The sequence below is a fragment of the Mastigoproctus giganteus genome, chromosome 7 (assembly GCF_048544385.1).
Source record: "Mastigoproctus giganteus isolate SK-2022 chromosome 7, ASM4854438v1, whole genome shotgun sequence".
Lineage (NCBI taxonomy): Eukaryota > Metazoa > Arthropoda > Arachnida > Uropygi > Thelyphonidae > Mastigoproctus > Mastigoproctus giganteus.
Window position 1 is genome coordinate 222,147,451 of NC_143581.1, and position 23,594 is coordinate 222,171,044.

Here is a 23,594-nt window from a genome sequence, read left to right on the forward strand (position 1 = left end):
TTCGAGTTGTCAGGATGTACCCTACCCCTCTTAGAAGTTCTGAAACGTTTAACTGAAACACCCTGTATACGTGATCACGGACACAACATAGGGATGTCCCCCCCCATCTCTCTCTCTCTCTCTCTCTCTCTCTCTCTCTCTCTCTCTCTCTGTGTGTGTGTGTGTGTGTGTGTGTGTGTGTGTGTGTGTGTGTGTGTGTGTGTGTGTGTGTGTGTGTGAGGCTATGAATTCGTAATTAGACAAATAAAACAGACGCTAAAATGGTATCGATCTTTTTCTTCTGGAGTATATACGTAGAAATCTGTATACATACTGGTTTAACTGAAGGAAGGTAGAGGAAGTGAATGAAATCGAAACTAGATTTACGTACACCCTTTCCAGAAACCAAAGCCTCGGTCATGTAAGTCCACATTACACAATAGCTCAGTTCTCGAAGGCACATTATGAATTCAAATCTTGTAATTTAGAGCGATTTAAGTCCAACCAACACCAAGGATAGGCCCGTAAACTTGAAAAAACAAGCAAAACACCACACTTTAGCACCGTATGTAGCAATTGGCCTAGTACAAATAAGAGGGTAGCCCTCCCCTCATTATGACTTCTATGAACAATTCAATAAAATCTACGTTCAGATTTCACAACAAATTTCTAGAATTACAAACATGGGAATTATGTTCCTTAAACTGACCTTTCGATTTTTTTACCCTCAACTAATATATTAGCAGGATTATAAGGCTACGTAAAATTAATGTAATTTGTTTTCCTTGGATTTTGGTAAAATTTTGCAATTAGTTATGATAATACAGCACTTCTTCAGCTTGTATTATGACCATCTCAGCTCTACACAAATTATTATAAAAATGTTCATTAATGGGAGAGGAAGATACAGATCGCCTGAGTATGAAGAGAAATTAGACTGGTTGGGAAAAAAAAAAAAAAAAAAAAACAAGCCAGAGGGAAAATCAAATTTGCTGCAAGCAGGGCTGTGCAAAGGTACTTGGGGGCACGGAAGCAAAGGGGTTAAGGGGCCTCGTTTATTTATGTTGAAACTTTGTATCCCTCGATTGGGTCCCCCTAGATCAGGCAATGCATCCACCTTTTACTTGTAGCCGTAACTAGGGCTACAAGTAAAAGCTGTTGACAAAGACCCACCATGAGGAGTACCAACAGAAACTGTCCGAGGAACACACTGATTTTGGAATTTAGAAATGCCAACGTTCTGCTAGTTAGTAACATGGTAACGACTGACCATCAAATTCAAAGGACTATTTTCCTAAACTCATTCGAAAGTTGCACTCATATAAAAAAAACTATATATATTCAAGTCATTTTTTAAATCCTACCTACATCTCTATATTTTTTCTTATGAAAATGCCAAAAACAAATGGCATTATAACCTATAGTACTAAGTACTATATGTGGGTTTTTAAAGTGTTGCTGCTGCGTTGAATGTAGTGTTTCTACGCATGAAATAGCTAAAAGGATTCACTGTAATCAGTCAACAGTGGCACGTTTATTATGAAATTAATCAGAAACTGAAAGCCTAAACAAAAAGAAAGGAAGTGAACGTCTACGAATACTTTCTGCACTGCAGGACAGATTTCTGGTTGGTCTGTGCTTCCGAAACGGAAGCTCCTCTTCGAGGGATCACAAAACAGCACGAGAGGAGGATACAGGAGCAAAGGCAAGTACTGCCATAGTACGTAGACGCATTTTCTCATCGGGATTAGTAGCATGTCCACCAAGAAAAAAGCCACTTGGATGCAAAAAATGAAAGCCCAGTGTCTAGAGTAAGCCAAACAGTTGCCCACTTTAGATGCTGGACAACTAGCGATCTGATCTTCAGACGCTAGTTGGCCTGAGGATCAGTGGAAATGTGTTATTTTTTCCGATGGATCAAAATTCAACTTGCATGGTTCGGACGGCCAGCAGACCATTAGTCGAAGACGAGAATTTCATCATGATTGTATCGTCTGCACATTGAAACATTCCATCTCAAATGATATGGGGCTGTATTTCGCATAGACGAATTGGTAATCTTGAATTTGTGAAAGGGTATAGTGAATGCTGAGGTGTACAAGGACATTCTTGAGACAAAATTTCTTCAGAGATCACGATGGAGATGTTGCCAATTGCATTTTTTAAGGAAGATTCTCCTCCACGTCATAGAGCCAAAACCTTAAGTACTACTTCATACAATTAGCAAAAGTTTTAAATTTATGAAACGTTGCAATCTTACTTAAATAAATTAATTTATTTCGCTGTCTTTATTTTAATGTGTTGATGCAAAAATGGTTGAAGGATATATCAATTTGCACAATAATATGGTCCCTGGGAACAGTCAAGACCTCATCCAACTGAATCTTCAAAATTCTACCAACCGTGGGTAGCACGGTTGGTAGAATTTTCAGCGCTTGTTCATGAGAAAAAGATCAAAGTGTTGACTGTGTTTTTAGGATTGTCTGGTGTTGTGGTAGGTAAATGAACAATCTGTGTAAGGTCATTTGTAATTGCAAAAGTCGCAACATCTCAACCAGGTGGGTCCGTGTGAGTATAAAACTGAAGCCAGTTTTATACTCACAGAGAGAGAGAGAGAGAGGTGATAGTATAATAGTCTGGGACACTATGGTTTGCCGTAGGTTCACTGATTGCTCATAAAACCATGAATTATGATATGTATAAAACCTGAGTTGGCTAAAAAAAACTGTCATATTAGCGCCACTGGAGAAGTATCTCATCTACCTATGTGTATTGTGTCTGTAAATTGCGTGAGTCCTCTGGTCGGTTTGCCTATTTTCGAAAAAGCCGGGTTTCTGGGGGTTGGGGATAACCATGCTATCCTAGCCTGAAACCAACTAACTCAGCTACTGAGTGAAAAATGCCCATAAAAGTAGGGTTCGAATCCTGGTATCCTTCCCAAACCGGGAATTCTCCACTCGGTGTGGAAAAGAACGGTGATTATAACCACTGTGCTACATGCGAAGACAGCTGAGTTGTCTCAACCCAGATCTTAATACAAGGAGGGGTGGGGGACTGAAAAACAGACTAAAGTTAAATATTAAGGCTATTTATTTTAATGTAAAATTGAACTATAGTAAAGACTATTTACTTTAATGTAAAATTGAACTATAGTAAAGGCTTAACACGTTGTACAAGTATATGTTAAAATATCATAATAAAGTTCATATAATCATAATTTATTTAAATGAATACGTAATTCAAGAAGCTACTGATCTCCGCCACATGATTCTGATGGCACGTCTTAAAATGAAGGAAAAAGAAAAAAATAATAAAAATTAACTCAGAAAATGTAATTCTGAAAACACTTCATAAAAATAATTCGTAAGAAAATGCATAACAAAATACAAATACTTTAATTTTAAACTAAGATGAAAAATTGTAATAAAATGGGAAATCAAAAAGAGTTTAACATTTCTCATTTTTCTGTGGCAAAGTCTCCATAATGGTGTCGCTTTGACTTGATGGAGCGAATGCCTTTTTGATTTCCATTTTAATGCTTTTATTGCTTTTTCGTTGGTGTAGTTCTTATAAGTGGATTCTAATAATGACTTCCTCTAGCCCCAAACAGAGCTGAATTCTTTAGGATAAACACTGAGGGAACTGGGACCACGAAGAATTAAAATATCCAGTTCGTCCACTTTGCTGAAGAAGAAATGAGTTTTCAGGAGGCAAAACAGTGCTGGCTAACTCAGCTATGGTGTGTAACCAGCTCATAAAAGTTCATCCAATCCAACGGAAATTCGCCACAATATGGACGAACTTCCGTTGGATGGGATGGGCCATATTGTGGAACTTCCGTTCCACAATATGGTCCATGAAAGAAATCAAACCCAGCGACGCTGTCCACAGTACTGATCGAAAGTGCTCCCACCCCACAACCTCCTCCGACGACCTAATTACTGCACAGACCACCACACCTCTGTACCCCAAAACTTGACAGCAGTAACTTTTTCTATTAAGTGATTATTAAAGAACTTCGAAATAAGGATAGCAGACTTCGAAATAAGGATAGCAGTCAAAGAACTTCGCACCTACCTGAACAACTTGTGCTTGAAATTTCATAACTCAGTACATGTAAATGAAGTTTCTCTGCAGCACATTGACGCTATACGGAATGGCAGTGAAGTTTAGCACTGCGAAAGGTTGTTCACCTATATCATTGGACCATGCCTATCTCTATTCTTGTTGGTTGACTTTCGAGGCAACTATACCTCATATTTTCTTCCCCTCTGTATCCACCCACACGTGTTTGCTATTTTGAGCATTCGTTTATTTAGTTTTCTGCATTCGGAGAGCAAAAGAATAGATATTGCATTTCCTCTTTCCGGTTTGCAGGATTATGATGGTGTCAGAATATATTTAGGACGTAGCAGAACCCTAGTGCTCGCATCCTGTCAGTCAATACACAACAGATATCCGTGCACCACACAATTATAATAGTTAATTCTATGGAAGTTTCCATCTAACTTAAATAACCTGTTTAATCGCTATACATCTAAAGCACACATTTTAGTTAGTAAAAGGAATAAACGAGAAAAATTCTGTTCCGGAGAGGTCGCATTTCTACTAAAAAATAACAGAATTGCAAAACTGGGAGTTGCCAAAATGACTACTATTTTTAGTGAATAGGAGGAAAAATCTAACGCCTTTAGAATTGGTATTCTGTGGCATCTTATCAAGGAGAAGACGTGATTAATGTCTTCAAAACAAGCTACGATGGAAGCTGAAGGTTACACATATTTCTTAGCTGTTTATTCAGGCGATTATCTCATAGTCCTATGAGTCACTCTGTCAATGTGCTGCCTTTTATAACAAAACGCCGGAAGTCTTAAACCGTAAATAGAAACAATCCACCCCATCCCACCTCAAAACCCAAATGACCCCGAAACAACTGTCACTTGAAACTATTAGTCATGCTGAAATAGTAAATAAAAGATATAAGTAGTATAAACACAAGTCTTTTCGTCCATAGCTTGACGTATCGTCTATTATTTTCATTAATAGTGCTCGTGGCGTATTCTCCAGGATATGGGAGTTCTTACAATCCGAAGTGCCACAGTAATATGCTTTTGTTCCATTTTCCTTTCTTATCTTGTTACTTCCATTTCTCACTCTATTATGATACGAGGACTGAGAAACACTCATTTCTGGCTTTTAGATGCAAATTTTAAGTTATAAATGCAGTATTTTGGTTTCCCCACTTCCCTTGTTTTATTTTTATTTTATTATTTATTTATTTATTTTATTATTATTATTATTATTATTATTATTATTATTATTATTATTATTTATTTATTTTTTTGTATATTTCAATGGAGTTGAGAAGATTAGCATTAGTAATTAAGGCAAAATGATGAAAGGAAACGGCCTTCTGCATTAGCCAATAAATAAATAAAATAAACAGAATATTCATAACATTCACATATTCTCACAAGGTAACCATGTAATTTCGCTTTGAACTCAGCCAGAATCATTGCCTCTTTTTTTTTTTGCCACGTTAGGAAGCAACGTATCACAATCTAGAGTTCAACAACCAGCTGTCCATAAGTAACTTCAATGAAATCGAGACTTCTGTTATTCCTTGAGATTTTATATTTGTGCCTTCTGGTTCTTGTCTCGCCGATAAAGAAGTTACTCAACCCCTTCTGCGCCTTCTACACCTTAATCAGACCCCCCCCCTTATATGTCTAGTTATCAAGTTTAGCAGTTCACACCTTCTAAGTCATTCTCCATATGTGCACCGATTTGAACTCATCACTAATCCGGCCACCGATTAAACGATAGTTATTTGAACTCTCTCTCCATAAGTGCTATCTTTTTTTGGGATAATGACGTCCTTCTCCGTACTAGTAATGGTCCAATAAACCAGTGGTCTCAAACTGGCGGCCCGCGGGCCGCATCCGGGCCCCCCGAAGCAATTTTACACGGCCCGCAAATACATTTCAGTTATGTATTTGTTGTAAATACGGTGCTTATATTCACTCTCATTTTGTTAAAAAAAAAAATTCCGGTCCGTCAGCTGCTTTCAGATCGTGCATTCGGCCCGCATGCAATTTGAGTTAGAGACCACTGCAATAAACAATATGCCTTCCTAACAGCCTCATGTTTATATTGCATCGAAAATTTCATGTCAGATCGAATCGCAATGCCTGTCATTTTCGTGTTGAATCACTTTTAGCTCCCCACCACCCACCAGTTTATATCTGACTCCGTGATTTTTGTTCCCCAAATGCATAATTTATATAACTTTATCCAACTGATCCAAGTCTTTTTGAGGCACTGTGGTCTGTTTAGATTTGTTATCCACCCTCCCCACTTTAAATCATCAGCAAATTTTGAGAGCTTACTTCAGATACCCTCATCAATATCATTTGCTTTATACCACCCTGCTTTATATCATATGGTACAAAACACATAATGCTGTTACTGAAGAAGTGCACCATTCCATGAAAAGCGTAGGTGTACCTAATAAAGTTACTACTCAGTGTACAGTTATGTCATACCTTTCTTTACCTAACTCCGTTTTAGGCAGATTCGTTATAGTGCGTGTAAAAAGAAACTCCGTATGGAATTCAGTTTGAACAAGTCCCTCTAAGATAAACTGGTACTTGCAACATATCGTACCCTTCAGCCAATCAACGTACTACAAAATCTCTCTCTCTCTCTCTCTCTCTCTCTCTCTCTCTCTCAATATTGCACTTAATAAGCATTCTCCAACGTACGTTACTTCAATATAACTCCCAATATTGGTATTATTATACAATTTATCCACTTTTCCCACAAAATTTCAGTTGATCTCATAAAGCGTCATCCAATCATGCAACCGTGTACTTTACTCGACACGAGTAAATGTGACACATAAGAATAATTTCTATATTTAGAAATGGCTGTTCATGAAGCGAGAATGAAGACAAGATTTGTCTGAAGCCGGCAGCTCGCTATATATAAGAGACATCCACAAAGCTACTGCTGTGTTTTGTTGTGGATGCTTGCCAAAGAGAGTGAGACAGGTGGGATGCCTTCCTTGACTTGCGGATGCCTATGACTTCTTCAGGTAGCAAATGGAACTTTCCAAATGAATAAGACGTGTAGTTGTAGCGTGTCATCAACTATGTTCTCTTAGACCATCAGACGTGGCAATAATCCTAAAACATAACTGAAAATATGATTTACATTCTGTTATTGAAATAAACATAATCACCGACTTTGATTTTCCAATAAAATCAAGTGTATTTTTATAAATATTTTCTGCATATTATTGCTATTACTTGGACAGTATAAAAGAAACTGTAAAAGAGGTTTTAAATATGTTTTGATCTTTCATCATCCGCTATTAATATACTATTTTCAAAGTTGATGCTGTGTAACAGTTTTCAGATAACCAAAATGATTACTCTCTCTTAGGCGGTCTGGGGGTGAGAGTAGCAAGGTTTTTTCTCCTGGAAACTAGGGTTTCTCGTCCAGCAGATAGACAAATCGACTACAGAACGTACTGTACACAATTTACAGACATATTATATACGGCGCAATACGGTCTAAGTCGCTGATGCGCATAAAACAACACAACGATCATACGAGTGAAACGGTATAAAAATAACTACATTTTTATGCCAAACTGCACGGCAAAGAAAATACATTATATACCCTGGAGGATACAACCGAAGCAATATGAGGCGATTTGCATTAAGGAAACATGGCTGAACGAACATGAAAAAATAAGTAATCTTATTTGGCAAGAGCCGCTGATTAAAGCGCAGTGTACTAATCTAGAAGGCAAGCGTTTCTGCCACATCTAACTTATATGAAGCAGCCCTCATTTCCCTTCGAATGAATTCCGAAATGCTTGATGTTATCTCGGTGTTGTCCTGCATTCCCGAAATCAGAAATAATCTCAGACATTATCAACTGGCGTATAAATCATCTGCATCGCAAATCAATAAAAGTCATTTGTAGGAATGTTAATCGTACACATCTTCAATTTCCAAAAATACAGCTATCGCAAAAATTAGCTCTCTTCAGTTTGTCTATGGCCAACTGTGGATCAACGAGAAGGAATCACTGTTTGGATCTCATATTCACTCAGGTGATTGTAATATCTTCCAGACTCCCATAGTCTCATTCTCTTCGGGCCATCTTTCCATCGCCTTCTCAAAAAGAAAAAACGACATCCATACGCCAACAAAACCCAAACAACATGTTATCTCTAGCCCACCAACATTAAATATTGAGAAATGTATCTTCACTGCCTTAACATAACCATGGCAGTCCTTAACGAACTGTGATCTAGACTTTGCAGTTTGCCTACTCACACAATGGATAAACTTTATCACAATCACAGCTGAGTCTAAAACAATAACAATTTCATCAAGAACAAATTCTTGGTGGACAAGCAACAAAAACAAACAGTGCCTACATAATTATAGAAGATATCAAAAGGAACCTACGATCGGATAAACTTCTCAAAAGCGAGAGCTATATTCAACATAGAAAATTTCAAGGACAATCAAGTGCTGTCTCGACACTACACTCAAAAACCTATGTCACTCCAAAAAATGCAATTACCGGACAATATAGATCCAATGGACTGGTTGGAATATATTACGAGATTATTATTATTATTATTAATATCAATTTATTTCCGAAGAAATGTCCTTTTACAGCTATGCAGCTAGAGGACATGAGTTATATACAGAGAAAAAAACATAAAATACAGACATATGCATTGCATACAGAGCCAGATACAATATACGGCCTTAAACAGCCACTGGTGAAGATACAAAAACATAAAGTTATAAGAAATACAAAAACATAAAGTTACAACAAGTACAAAAACATAAAGTTACAACAAATAAAAGTGCATCCGGATACATCGAAGCGTGGATATTGCGGTATCACAGAGAGTCCACCTAGAGCTTGACTAAGGCATACATGTCTGCAAGAATGGAAGATCTGTAGGTTCTGTCCTTGCAAAGTTTCTCAGCGTCTATGGCTAATCTGTTAAATATTTGGAAGGAGTTGTGTGGAAACATGTTGTCCAAGGAGGACATGCTACGCAGCTTCGACCTGTATGGGGAGGTGTTGGACTGGCATCTTCTACTGTCGGACGGTCTGGCGATGATATCCCAAATATCGGGTGACTTCAGTTTTCCGGATAGAAGCTGAGAGAGGGTAAGAAGGTTCCTAGAGATGATGTGATACCTCCAAGGAAGCGTATTAAGATTGGTGACCAGAACAGATTTTGAGATTGTAGGTGTTAGCCCAGCAACCCTATTTAGCCATTTCAAGATCCAGAATTCCAGGGAGAGGAACCTGGCTTGGTATGATGAGGGTGCTGAGGACCATATAGTCGAGGCATATAATGGAATTGGGAAAATACAACGAAGAATGTATTTGATGATAAGGTCCGGGTTATGGAAGTTGGAGATCTCTTGTTTTACTGCCCATAAAGCAGAATATGTTTTCGTTCGAGTGGCATTAAAGTGAGGCAAGAAGGTGGGGTCTTTGTCCCAGATGATACCCAAATCTTTATGTTGGGTGACTTTTTTAACTGGAGAATTCGCAATAATGATGTCCACCTCGTTGGTATTTTTCTTCTTAGTGATAGAGAGTTGTGCAGTTTTCTCTTTATTAATGGAGAGCCCAATCGCATGAAGGTAGTTTTCCAGTTCATGTAGCTGTCGGTTGGAGCTCACAGTAATAGACTGGAGAGACTGGGGGCATTTTGTGATGACGAAGAACTTAATATCATCTGCGTAGGTGGTAAAATTAGTACGGTTTGATAGGAAGGGTTCTAAAGATGCGGCGAAGAGGGCGGCAGAGAGAACGCCCCCTTGGGGGAGCCCTCTGGAGCAGAGAATGTGGTGATTATGGTTTTGATTTCTGATCCATAGGATCCTGGACTGAAGGAGTTTCCTAAGGAGAACTAAGATGTTGCCAGAGATTTTGAAATAGTTGCACAGTATGGTACATAATGCATGGGTGGACAGATTGTCAAAGGCCGCCTTAATGTCGAGAAACACAATATCCAGTTGCTCTTTGTTGCTTAAGGTACTTTCAATTCTGAACAGTGTGTCCAAGAGGTTGGTGATCGTGGAACGTCCAGGTAGTACACTATGGAGGTATGGAGGTTTGTGGCCGAACATGTGATGGATGAGAGCAGGAAGTATGGCTCTTTCCAAGATTTTGAGAAAAGTGCATCCTACAGAAATTGGTCTGTAGTCATTAGGCAATTTTGGGTTAGACTTTTTTGGAACTGGAGAAACATAATATGTGTTCCAGATAGCAGGGTAAACTCCTGTTACGAGGACGGAATTGAATGCATCAAGCAAGAGATCAATGATATATACACTGCACAGTTTAACCATGAAAATAGGGAATCCATCCGGGCCAGTGGTAGACTTGTTGGGAAGACTGTTGATGACCTCAGTAAGGCGTTCCTTTGTGATGGCTATTTTATCCAGTGATGTCTGGTTAGCTGGTGGATTAACCCGAATAAAGGGGTTTGGGGCAGATAGGGGCTTAGTTGCGAGCGAGTTAGCCCATGCAAGAAAGGTGTCAGTGGACATGGGGGACTGTTGATTCTTGTTGGTGAAGATTCTTTTCCCAAGTTTCATTCTGTGTGCAATCCAGTCATTCTGCGCCTTCCTCCGAATGCGTAGGAAGCGTGCCCGATGTTTTTTATAGAGTTGGTAGTCGGCTAGATCCCGTGTTTTTTGCCATTTCCTGTATAGTTTCTGTTTCATGATGAAGGCGAGTTTTGCGTCGCTGGTAAACCAGTTCTTGGTCCTGGGAGACAGGCGTACAGATTTGGAGGCCCCTTCACAGGCGATGTCTTTTAACAAGTTTGCTAAATTGGTAAGCGTTTGATCAGGATGGCTAGCAGCAATTTTTTTCCAGTCTGTAGCTTTTAGTCTTTGTAGGATGATTTGAGGTTGCATATATTTTAATGAGAAGATCTTGAGTTGGGATTCTTTATGGTCATGCTGTTCAAGTTGTCGGGGAGAACATAGACATTCACTATCAAAGGAAATTGGGAGGTGATCTGATGCAAACTTAAAAATCGGCGTTGTGAGAGTAAGATGGTCAAGGTTATGAAATAAGAGGTCTAGGTTTTGATGTCGTCTTGTAGGTTGCGTATGGGTTAGTCTAAGGCCTAGAGATGAGAAGGAGCGTACGACGTCCTTCAAAGCAGCTTCGTGTCTTGGGGAAGGCATGTTGAAATCTCCTAAAACAAAGGTGAGCATGTGAGGCTTGAGGTGGGTTATAATCCAGGTAGTTAGCTCAACCCTTGTGTCGGGATTATGGTCAGGAGGTAAATATACCGCTACAACTTGAGTTCTCACTTCTTTAACTGTAAAAATTGCAGAAATGGCTTCAAATGCAGGGGAGTCGCTGAGTTGTGCACACACAAGGTGATGGATGTCTTTGTAAATGATGGAGACGCCACCTCCACGTTTGAGGTCCCTGCCGTTGCAAACATTTTTGTAATGGTGAGGAGTGGCCAAGTGGGTGAGTTGTCTTCCATGGTTAAGCCAAGTTTCCTGGATACAGATGAAATCATATTCGTCGAGCAGGAGGAGAGATTGCAGAGGGGCCAATTTGTTAACAATGCTGCGCACATTTTGCGAGAAGACCCTGATTGTGTGGCATGTATGGAGGTTTTTTGGAATAGATGATTGCTATTGTAGAGGACGAGTAAGCAGGGATTGCTGAGGGGATGGCCTTTTTTCGTCCGAGAAAGGTCTGATAAGTATGCCTGGAGGCCAGAAGTCGGGATCCAGAACTTTTTCGTAGGCAGTGGGTGAACATCTTACTAGAAATGAGGCGTAGCCAGTTTGCCTAGTTTTAAGCTGTTTTACTTCGATGCGGACATTGTGTTCCACAAGAAACATTCTCTTTATGGAATCGGGGCTTGTTGAGGGTCCAAACCGGGAGACAAATGTCTTGGTTCTGGGCAAAGCGACAGAGATGTCATATTTCTCTGCGAGCGTCTGTTTACTAGGGTGAGTCTTTGATAATCGCTTGTTGACTAATGTTGTTGGAATTCTTTGGTTGCCTTCTAGTGGGGGAGAAAATGGGGCGGGGCTCTTGCTTCTCGAAACACATCTCTGGTCAGCGATTCTCGGTTCAGTAGCTTGGTCATGTCTGTCGTGTGGTACAATATGATCATTTCTTTCGTGAAACAGAGTCAACTTATTAGTGTGGTTCACTACACCGGTGGTTTTGTTTACTTCCTGTGGACGTTTGTCGCTTTTCTTCTTCTGATCCCGATTCTCAAGTGATTTAAGGAACTTGCAGTAATCTGATTTGATTAGAAGAGTTTCAAGGGCGCTTTCATTTTCTTTAGCCACCCTAAAGGGATTCTTATTGTGCATCTTTTCTTTTTGTGTAAGCAGTTCGGCAGACTCAAGGGGTGTCGTTTGCGTGGCTGCATCCCGTTTTGTGACTATGCAGCGGTCATTAGTGCAAAGACACCGTTCAGCACTTATTTCCTGAAGGGTGCGAGCGATTGTCCCGAGGACTTCACACAATTTTGTAGATGCTTCCTCGATTGCTATTGTTTTTCTTTTCCAATCATCCTCCTGCACCTTCAAAATCTGTCCCGCGAATTCTTTTTCCTTCTTTGCTACATGAGTTTTTAGCAGTGTTATTTCTTTCCGTATCGTCATTAAGCTGGGTAGTTTGGGTGTGGCTGACGTTCTGCTGTTCGCTGTCGGTGCTGCTTTAATATTTTTGGTTTGACTACTACAATCCAAGTTGTTTTCTTTCAGGAGTTGGGGGGTTATTGCAATCTTGCGTTTTGATTTGGTTTCGCTGCGGACAGATTTGAGTTTGCGACTCATTCTCGTGTGTTTCATACGATTGATTGTGCATTCCGAGACTTCGCTCTTGCGGGGAGATGCCCTTGAAAAATCGTGGCTATCGGAAGATTTGTTTTCTTGGGCGGCCTTACCCTTACTTTCGGGTATGTCGCGGTGGTTGCATTGTGGGATCACTGTGGTGTTTATGCCCGATAGGCGCTTTGCCACTTTTTTCATGTTGCCGAATAGGGCTGTTAGTTAGTGAATGGTTGATAATTCTAGTAAGGAATTCACTCTGTTAGGTCGGGACTCCCAAGGACGAAGAGTGGGGGTTCTTTCAGCTTCAAAACAAACAGCCCACGCAGTGAGGGGAAGCTCGCACGGACGACCTTGAGAGAAGCTAATGATTAAGGGACGGGACACAAAAGGCACGTAGAGCACTGTTGGCTTTTGATATAGCTAATATTAAAATCATAAATATCTTTTTACCTTGTATCTTCTGTCCGGAATCACTTAAAGATCTGGATTGGTGACTTAAATCCGCGTCGGAAGGTATTAAACTTAAGCCATAGGGTTACTGTGGCACTGAAATATTACAGATATTGGAGGAGCACGTTGTAGGACGTCAGCACTGCTCGAACGAGAATGTTAATTATTCTAGGTAAGGTCCCTACATCCTCAACTTCCACCTTGTCCGGATCAACAAGATATATTAATAATATCTGCATCAAAAATGAACAAATAATAGCAATCATAAAAATCTACCACTGTCAGTACGCTCAGCACAGATAGTACATAGCAGTTCATGCGGAGGTGTTTTCCTAATTGACCCTCTACTGACCATTTGTAATGGAATGGTAAAAAAAAAAAAAAACAACCTACTTTTCACTGCAATGACACACATGCGGCATCCAGTTAATACCAAAATAGCAGGCACCAGGTGAACTTCAGACCAGTAGCAAAAGCATCCAACCTCCTCAAGCTTCTTGAGAAAATAATACTACCGACCAATACTGCACACCTACTTTCGTTTCAACACCACAAATCCATCACTTACTAACAACAGTTCAACTATAACTAATCTCCTACATACTATCAACAGAGTAATACAAGACTTTGAAGCCACCGCCGGCGCCTCCGTAGCCAGGTGGGCAGGAGCAGCAGTGCGTAGCACACGCTTCTTGATTATACCGGGGTTCGAGCCCGTGACCACCAAATACGGAGGATGCGGAAAGGTCAGGGAATGACCACCGCATATCGCCGGAGCAATATGGCCTTAGTTGCTAATGCTCCTAAAAACCAAACAACAAACAAACAAACCAATAACCAAGCCAACGCCGAAACGGCTATAACTGGACATACTGTATAAGCAGGCATTCGATTCAGTCACATAAACGCACTGCGCACGGTTGCAGCTATTGGAACATTATTACAAAATAAAAGGAAATGCGCTAAGCCTTCTATCATCACTATTATCCAACAGAAGATTAACTAAGACTGTAAACAATAGAGAATATTGAATAAAAACTCAGACGGTGTGGCGCAAGAAGGCGTTCTTTCCGGTCTTCTCTTTACAGCCATAATTCATCCCCTCTCAGTAAATGATGCTGAATGAATATATCTTATGCTAATGACATAAAGCTGATTCGGATCATACGTCAATAAGAGGATCCTATGACAGACATAGTTTGAATAATGTAATGGAACAACTAGAGACATATCTTCAACATTTAGCATTGAGAGTTAATCCTAATAAGTCTGCCCATATCACCTTCTCTCTAAAGACAAATTCAGCATACATTTATCAGGAAATGAACGTTAGTCAGATTCCACAAGTATCTCAACACCGATATAATCGATAAAAAAAAATTTAACTTTTGAGCGGCACGTTCAGCCCCGTGGAGAAACGCAATATGCTCGACATCAAGATGTCTAAAATGAAATGGATTGCAAAGCAAATACAGTATACTACATAATAGAAACAAAAACCAAAAGGACTATGTGTATCGTGTTATTCGTCCAGTGGCATTATATGAGCAGAAATCTAGACAACTAACATCAAAAGAATTTAATCGGATGAATACTGTCTACTACAAAGGATATCATACAAACTGGTATCCCAAGGTAATACACACCTCGCAGCTTATAGAAAATCTGAACTTTGTTCCACTCCAAAACAGAATTCATCAAGTCAAACTAAACGCCACAATCAATATGATTGCAGGCATCATAGATATCTCTTCAGTCTGGGAAACTTGTCATTCGAGGATCCCAAATCCAGTACTGAGGGCACCGGCATAGGTCATGGTAAGGTGCGATTTGAAAAAACTCGAAGATTTCTCCCATATCAGCTGTACACAAGCTCCGGATCTGGATATTGATCATTACAGGCAGCACAACATCTATGGCTTTTGCCAATCAAATATTAACTAATACAAACAATAAACGACAGCAATGTTTTATTCAAATGAGATGGGAATTATCCGATATCAATTATAAATACTTCTAATTCCATATCTTGATGGGATATAAAAAGGAGTGTCACTTCTCAATTTAAGCCCCTGGCCAGTTGCCTGTGAGTGGTAAATGATAACCAAACCGTTGTACAGTAAAGATCATAATTATATAACGAGGCGCTTATATTATCATCCATCTTATCAATGAAACTAAGGGGGAAAAAATGGTCCTCTGTGACAGTACAGCCGTTTTACAACTTTTTACTCGTTTGGAGAGGTCTGGGTTCGAATCACGCCGACCAATGGAGGAAATTCTGAAGTCCTCTTCAGTTGAGGCTGTAGGGAGAAGGGGGTTTTCAGCCAGCACTACATGCAAATTGGCCCGTAAAATACACGTCTGCAGACATAATACACACCACCACCTATGGATTTGGATAACGTTCGGAGACCGTTAAAATAATAATAATTATTATTATTAAAAAAAAAGAACGCCAATAAACACTTCTCAAACGGACGTTTTAATTCTTTCTGCATCTCGTAAGTGGAAAGGCATACCTGCCTTCCCACTTACGAGAATAAATAAAAGCCACTAAAATGAAGAAATAAATATTCTCGTATTACTAATGTGTCACACTGAATGATTCATTATTTTAAAGTTAGTCAGAAATTCCTTAATTATGATCGGAGTAGAGAAGAAATATTAAACTGACAACGAACACGAAGTAAAATGATATAAAAGGAAGATTACTTTGCTCGCCCTCTATTAATCTAATAGCTTGAAAAGTATAACTAAATGGAGGGGAAGGAAAAGTTAAAAGTACCGGAAAGAATACAGCATTTTTACTAGGAAACTCTCAACTACTTAAAAGTCCTTACTTGTGACGCCTTTGTTCAGGATAATTGGCTTATAGAAGTATTCGAGCCATTAGCACTTAGTGCATTCGTTTTTACTTCATATTCTGTTATGCTTTACTTGCTGCTCAATTTTGTCAGAAATATTTCCTGCTACTGCATACAGATGCTCATAAATGAAGCTTCATTCTCAAAAGAAATATTAGTTATACTATTATCTCAGACCTTGCCTAAGTCAGACTCAGATTTCACTATCGAGATCAGCTAAATGTTAAAGTGATAGTGTATTTTTAAACCTCTAGTGCATTTTGAAATGCACTAGCGGTTTAAAGAAATTACATCAAGAAGAATGATTTCCAAAGGAAGCACAGGAAAGTATATAGAATATATTAAAACCATAATAAAATATAATATGAACTTTAATTACAAACCCCACTATAGGATTTACAATGGATAATATAAAATGCTTCCATTATACGAAATTCTTTCAGCCAGCGAGTTGTTTATCACTGGAATAAGTTACTTATTTTAAGGAGGGAAACATATAGGTTGTTTATTTTCTTTTTGTTTTTTTAAATAAAATAATATTTATCTTTTATTTTTATTTTTATTTATTTATTTGTCGAGTGCAGTAAAAGCCTGTGGGTTCCTTCCACTATACCAAAGTCAACGAAAACATAAATAACATTAACCTCATGAATCTGAAAGAACAGATCCCGTTTTACCTTGAGGTTTGACAACCAGATAGAATCTAATATTCTCTTGTATTCTACTTAAAAACTAAATAGACACTATCGGACAAAAAAAAAAAAAAAAAAAAGCTAAAAGAAAACTAAACAGACCACAACAAAAAGCAAACCCACTTTTTAAACTCAATTTGAGCGACTGGATTAATTTAACATTTCCTGCCAATACAGTTAAAGTACTGGAACAAAAAGTATATCGAAAGTTTTATGATAGACGTTTACGGACTCTTGAAATAGTAATCAAATAATTGACGAGGTTGAGTTTAACTGAATTTCAAACTTACTTCAAAGACCATCTGCGTGTTCAAATAAAATTCTTGTTTTGTTTATAATGAAGTTTTTTGAAATCGCTGATGTTATTTGTAACCATTTTTATTAAAATATATCGATCAGAAAGTATTTTTAACCCTCTGGAATGAGTTAAATATGCATAAATTGCATTGTATATGACCAACGGTGTAAAATGGAAATGAACTTCTGACTTCCTTGAAATATGAACCGCTTGATATAAAATTTTACTTTAAAATCGGAAAAAGAAAAAAAAATGTATTCATCCGACCAAATTATGCAAAATTATGCAAATGAAAATCCACTACTATTACTACCCTAGTCGGCTGACAATAAGTATCTGTCTAATCCCTCTTTAAGCTTCCCTAAGTTCTCAACCTCGGCGAGTTTTGGAGGTAATTATTCCAATGGTCAACTGTTCATTGGCCACAAATCCAAACTACTAGCACTCCTTTTCAGTTTATATTAATACCTCCCCGGGCTTCTGTCCCATTTACGAGTGAGAATAAACCACCCTTATTTCTTTTAAGGTCTTATACCGAATGTAATGTCGAAATTGTCCCCTGCTTTATGATCGTATAATTGATCAGGTTAGTCAAAAAGATTTCCCCCTTTACGAATCTCTGCTGTGATCTCTTTAATATATCATTGCCTGCCGCAGTATCCCTGCAGCATATCCTAGACTTTTTGATATTCCTCGCCGCAGACATCAGACTTACTGGTCTATGGTTGCTCATATCCTCCAACTTTGTGGACTGAAGAAATGCCGGTACTTTCCAACCCTGGGGAGGGGAGGATTACTCTTGGATCCAATGGTATCTCTCAATGGAACGTCGAACCATTAATACTAATGGTTCGACGTACTCTTCACTCTTCCTTTAGAATTATCGGGTATATTCCATTTCCATCACCTCCTGGAGCTTTCCTCTCTTCAACCTCAGGGGTTTCTCCGCCAGAGCTCTCTACTTCTCTCTCTGTTCAGTACAACAGCAGGTTATTAATAGCTCTGCCGCTTCTATCTTGTAAGGTTTACTCTTTTCTTCTTAGCAGCTATAAGAATAGAACTTCTTATTCAAGTACGTTTCATATTAAGCATTTGCCCCTCTAAGTGCTTTTGCAATCTTACAGAATCTGTTTTCCTTAACTACTGCTTTTTTGAATAGTTTTGAATAATAATAACTATTTTTATATGTAATGAGTAGTGGGTTAAGTAAAAAGTTAATGCAAATTAATTATAATTAATAACATAGAAAATTTTTATGTAATTAATGAATAAATAAACGAAGGATAATCATAAATCAAGATAAATGTTATCTAATCAAGAAGCCACAACATGACTGTGGTTTATGGAAGCATAAAGCATTTCGATTAGCCAGACAGTTTAGTGAAACTTCTACAAAAAAAAAAAAATACTTAATTGTTTTATTTTAATTTTGGTAGCTTTTCCAATTAAACTGATCTTTGTAAAAGGTGCGTTAGAATGCAACGTACTATTCTCTAAAATTATAATTTAATATATATATAATCACTAAGTTGCTAGAATGTTACGAAAACATACTGTAATATGAAATCATAAACATTAAATGTTGTAATACTGTATTTTATGCATTTATTGTGTGGAGCAGAACAACTTGAAACTTTGCTATGTCGCGTAGTCACAGTGGAAACTCTTAACTAAAACTTATTCGAAGTCTGAAGGGCATTTAAGTTGGTGTTTTAAAATAAACTATCCACTGAACGTCTACACTATCCGGTCGTTAAAATACCAACCTTCCCTTTCTATCAGTAAATAACGCCTAGGGAGTTTCAAAAATATTTATTTATTGAAGAATAAATAAATTATTTATTGAAGAATATTTATTGAGGAATATATATATATAAATAAATATATTTATTTATTTACTGAAGTTACTTGCGACTCAATTCAGTTATTCGTGATTATTTATGAGTTATTTATTTATATGGCCACAACTGTGGATATGGATGTGATTAATAGCCCAAGTGGATAAAGTCATGTGCAGAATCTGCTATGCGATTTACGGATTAAGAATTTTGGGACTAAATTTCTTGTCCACCATGATAGTATAATGCTTTCACCACTTGTCACTCGTTTGGAGAGGTCTCGGTTCGATGACTGGAGGAATTTCCAAAGATCTCTTCAATCTGAGGCAGCAGAGCTTCACGGGGAAACTCTGCTGCCTCAGGTGAAGCAGCAGAGTTTCCCCGTGAGTTATTATGGGGTTTTTCAGGCCGCATAACGTACGAATCGGCCCTGTGAACACCCAACGGAGCAATATGGTCTAAGTCGCTGATGCTCCTAAAAGCCTACATAAACAATATGATTTCTTCGAAGGTACAGCGTTTTTGAATCAGCCCTATGTGGATGACACCCCTTCGGTTCCCCGTCCTGTTAAAGGAATAGTATATGCACCACTCATTTAAATCTGTTGTGTTTACAGTCTGATCGAAACCATTACATTATATATATATTCACTAGGGCATCCATATCGAGAGTATGTTTCTGTCACCTTGAAACAAGATTGAAATCTCTATTTTTGGCTAGATGAAACGTCGCTAGCTCTATGGCTAGATGAAACAATGCCTGTCAGGTGGACAAGGAGTCGCAGTTCCATCCAGTTGACTCCTTGCAGTCCTTGTTTTACCTCACTTGGAGTTATTTACTTTGGGACACTAAAAATCAGCTGTTTATAAATCTAGGAAGCGTAACTTTAAGCATTTTAAAGAATGCTATTCAGTGTAAGTAGTCCTGAGTTATTCCAAACATTCTTACCACTATGCATTAACAATGCAGTAAGCAATTTGCATAGGTGATGCCGTAATTAAAACTAATAGAATCTACTTCTTCTTTCAGTATGAGGGAACAACAGAGATTTCAATCTTGTTTCAAAGTGACAGAAACATATTGTCGATAGGGATGCCCTAGTGAACCTTATATATAATGTAATGGTTTCGATCAGACTGCAAACACAATAGATCTAAATGGGTGGTGTGGTGTGTATACTTTGAGTGGTGCTATCTTGAGACAAAATAATCAATACAGATAAAAAGATCCCCGCTGTTGTACCCAGAATCTCCCTCGCATACACTGTAAATATGGCATGGATCGGACTACAAACACAAACCTTATTGGGGAGGAGATGTAGACATCGTGATCCCATAATCAGTTTTTCACTTTGGGAAAATACACGGAAAACTGCTCTTTGGAAGGATGAATTTCTCTCGCAACATTCCACCTGGATGAATGAGTTTGAACATCGGTAAGAAAGCCTATGGTTCGTGCGTGGTCTAAATGTAATTAAAGGCAATGTGAATACTGATACCAAATTTACATATTCAATGAATGCAAGACATCCACTACATGCTCTTGTATTGTTAACGAAACCAATGTTTCTAATATTACTGAAAGAGTAATATGTTTTTTCAGTTACTGCAATGTTCCTTACCATAGGTTGCTATATTAATGGTTGTAATTTTCAAAGTTCTTAGAAAGCAATGTCATACTTTGTCTGGTTGTCATATTGTGGAATTTCGTTTCAGTAGTGATAACAAAACAAGACTTCGTCTAGCCTTACGGAATAAAAAGCCAGTGCATACACTGGAGTCTCTTTATGTGTCTTAGTAGCCAGTATACTGACTAAAACATATTTTAAACCAGGAAATCAGTGATTAAGAGCAATACTGTGACAGTGAGGCAAGTATTAGCAGTTTAGCTAGATGGATCGTTGGAAAGATTAACAAATGTCATACACTGTCGAAGCGTGTTAATACCCAAGCGTGTCAGACTCTCAAGGAGGAGCGAGTGCCAAGTCATGTCACAACAACAAAGATTTGGACAACCCAACTAGAAATTTTGAAAGTGCACACGCTGGCTGGCTGTCAGTCCTGGATGTCTGCCAGGACTTAGTATGTTCGTTTTTCAGTTTTTTCGTACGATCTCTGTCCCCTGTTTTCTGTATTTCCATCAACGACTTTAACGAAACACTGAAAATGAAATTCAGGAAATCTCTGATAACGTCCATAGCAAATCTATCAAGTAAATACACTCCCCCCCCCCAATTAATAAACCATTAAATTTCTTAGCGAATTTAGTTGGAATTCTGAACACCCCACTTCAATTAAAGAGGAATTTCAATTCAAATTACTTACTCTAGTGATAATAAATCGATATAACAATTATGGATTACCTGGTTTTAAAAAATATTATTAAAATAATATTTCTGCGTAAGTTCTCTACAGTTTAATGCAATACCAGCTTAACTAAAACAATCATTCCGAAATCTGTAAGCGGTTTAGCATGAATAATCGCAAGATTATCGGTTTTTATTTTTTTGTTCTCAGAATTAGATAATGACCAATTCAATTAGTGACCTACAACGAAAGACATGCTTTCCAGATGATCGTACTAAATATGTGGAATTTCATCGTTATTAAATAATTATATAAGTACTCTTCAGCGCTATACACAGTGATAAAATAACAACCAATGATAATTGCATACAGTATACAGTAATCTAATTTCTTGGTATGGTTTTCTTAACACATCGTGACATAAGCTTACATGCTAAAATAGATAAGTATAATGGCTTTGACATCAGCTGCAACGCTGGGCCACCATGGCACAGCACTTAATTGCAAGCACTGGATAATAACAGACAGAAAAACCAACACTAACAATTACATTTTCATTTATACTTTTTAATTCCTTAAATTTTGCTGTTAAAAAAACTGCACTTGAACAAAGCTTAGAAGATACACGAAATTATTATTATTAAAACGTACTTTCGTACGCCTCTTTGCAGTTGTTAAGTTAGGAGGGCGACAGTTGCATTCATACTACAATATAAAAATCACCTCAGCAAAGACTATAAAAGTTATATTCTTAGTCGGTCATTTTGTGCCAAGTTAAACACCGTTTTAAAAGATTATTATATACAACTTGCCAATTTTCTTCATGTACATCAACCACAATAAGCATGACAACTGGGTAATTTAGCTTTGCTTATAATAGTCCTAGTTAAAAGTAAGGAGTTGAATGAGAGGAGTGTAAAGTTTTAGCCACCGAAATGATTGAACATCAAATTGGAAATTACTATTTCGTGTAAATCACTCTTGTACATCATTCTTTTTATTGCTACCAATCATTATACTTGCTCACAGTTTCATTTTCTAAGAATTTTAATTAAGTTATTTCGTCAACTGGCTTGCATCTGAAGATATCTCGATTAGGCAAGGTAAACAAGTCTATAAGGTATCAGTACGTTGTGTCTGTAAACTGTGCATGTTATAAAATCATCGGTCTTAGAAAAAATACAGATTCAAATCGGCCCAGTGCTACATTTAAGTAATATATTATTAATTACATTATACAATATTTCTAGAATTGATATTAGTATTTCCCATATGGCGAAGGAACTCCTTATGTTTTATGGTGGACCGTCATAAATGAATAAAGCAAAACTTTATTAAGTGTTACTCTTCTTACACAGGTGTCCAGACAGATGGCCGTATATTTCTTTAAGCTGTTAGCATTAACTACCCACAGAGGTAACATATTCCACTGACTTACAACTCCTGGCTAAAAGAAAATTTCCTACAACCCCATCTATACCTCATCCCCGTAATGTTCCCTAATTTCAGTATTGTCCAGTCAGAGGTCCCCTCTAAGGTGACTAGTTACCAAGTTTTAGAGCCAGCATATTCAAAATCTTTCTCATATTGGTTCCCTTTTGTGGATTTTACCAAATGCGTCCCCCGTATATCATTTTCAAAAAGCTCTAGGTCCTTTTTTCTTTTTTTTCAGATGTACTTTTCATACTCGAATACAATATTCCAAATGAGATCTCACCATTGCCTTATACAACGTTTTATCCAAGTGTAAAACCTGCACGTTACAGCATTAAAACACAGTTGCCACTTTCTTGACCATCTCCGCAACTTATCCAAGTCGTTCTGAAAGAGGGCTACTTGACAGTGATCATTAACCACTGTCCCGATGTTGATATCATCTGCGAATTTTGGCATTATCTGTATCTCTTCATCAGTGTCATTTAAGAAATCAAAAACAACGGAGATCCCGGAATTTATCCTGGAGGTATCCTGCTTCTAACACTACTCCAATCTGAAAAGAAACCATTAATCATAATCCACGGTGTTAGGTCATCTGATCTTTCTGCATAAACCTGATTCATGGGGCCGGGTCATCTGGGTCTCTGTGCTAGCTTAGCTAGTGCCCGGTCAATTTGACTGCTTCAATCTAACTACGTTAGATTGCAAAGATACAAGGATTCTGAGACAATGGCTTGTGGGCTGGTGAATACGATTGTTTGCGCTCCTTGGATGTAATCTGGTGCCTCTCCTCCTATATCATGCTCCTGTACTAAACTGATAAATAAATAAATAAATGTGATTCC

The 23,594-nt window shown here is 38.1% G+C and overlaps 1 protein-coding gene across 14 annotated transcripts in view; it reads right to left on the minus strand.

Annotated features, from left to right (window-relative positions):
* Window positions 1-23,594, minus strand: part of LOC150083714 (uncharacterized) — a 448,219-nt gene that overhangs the window by 300,540 nt on the left and 124,085 nt on the right. The window lies entirely within an intron of this gene.